Here is a 1,309-nt window from a genome sequence, read left to right on the forward strand (position 1 = left end):
TTTATGTATGTCTTTGGGAAACTGTGTGTGTCATGATGTTTTTAAAAATCCACGGCATCTGTGTCTGTCATTTGACTGATAGGTTTAGTCGACTTTCTTTTATTGTAATTGTTGATCTATTTGGATGAGTTTCTACCATTTTAATCTGACATATCAGTTGGTCCCACTTTTTCTGTATTTCTTTCCTTTTCGTTTCTTTTTTTCTTTTTCTTTTTTTTTTTTGAGACAGAGTCTCGCTTTGTCACCCAGGCTGGAGTGCAGTGGTGCGGTCTCGGCTCACTGCAAGTTCTGCCTCCCGGGTTTACTTACGCCATTCTCCCACCTCAGCCTCCTGAGTAGCTGGAACTACAGGCGCCCGCCACCTCGCCCGGCTAATTTTTTTTTTTTTTTGTATTTTTAGTAGAGATGGGGTTTCACCATGTTAGCCAGGATGGTCTCGATCTCTTGACCTCGTGATCCGCCTGCCTCAGCCTCCCAAAGTGCTGGGATTACGGGTGTGAGCCACCGCGCCCAGCCTCTTTTCTTTTCTTTTTTTTGAGACAGAGTCTCACTCTGTTGCCCAGACTGGAGTGCTGTGGCATGATCTCAGCTCACTGCAACCTCCGACTCCCGGGTTCAAGCGATTCCCCTGGCTCAGTCTCCCGAGTAGCTGGGATTACAGGCATGTGGCACCAAGCCCAGCTAATTTTTGTATTTTTAGTAGAGATGGGGTTTCACCATGTTAGCCAGGATGGTCTCAATCTCCTGACCTCGTGATCCACCTGCCTTGACCTCCCAAGGTGCTGGGATTACAGGTGTGAGCCACCACGCCTGGCCCTGTACTTCTTTTTAATGCTGTCTGTTTTCTGAATTAACATCTGTATGCTCTCCTGAGCAGACACAGACATACCAACTGCCCACATCCTTTGGTCCCCCAGGATGCCCTGACTCCTCTTGTGCTAATCGCTTCTGGTCTTTTACTTCTGTATTGTTTCAGACATAGATTTCTCCATTTGGTCTCGGCTGTTTAGATTTTCTTTTCCTCTTAGTCTGTGGGCATGGGTCTTCTTTTTGGTGCTCTATGAGCCTTTCAGTCACAAGTCTTTTTAATAATTTAATTTAACTTACTTTTTTTTTTTTTTTAATTTATTTTTGTTGCAACAAGTTCTCACTGTGGTTGCCCAGGTTGATCCCAAACTCCTGGGCTCAAACTGTCCTCCTATCTTGGCCTCCCCAAGTGCTGGGATTACACCACACCTGGCCTCATATCCATGTTTTCGAAGCGCTGGTCTGGTTGCTGCATGGAGGATGGAACCTGGGGGCCAGAGCG

The sequence above is a fragment of the Mandrillus leucophaeus genome, unplaced genomic scaffold, assembly GCF_000951045.1.
Source record: "Mandrillus leucophaeus isolate KB7577 unplaced genomic scaffold, Mleu.le_1.0 Scaffold4, whole genome shotgun sequence".
NCBI classification, from domain to species: domain Eukaryota; kingdom Metazoa; phylum Chordata; class Mammalia; order Primates; family Cercopithecidae; genus Mandrillus; species Mandrillus leucophaeus.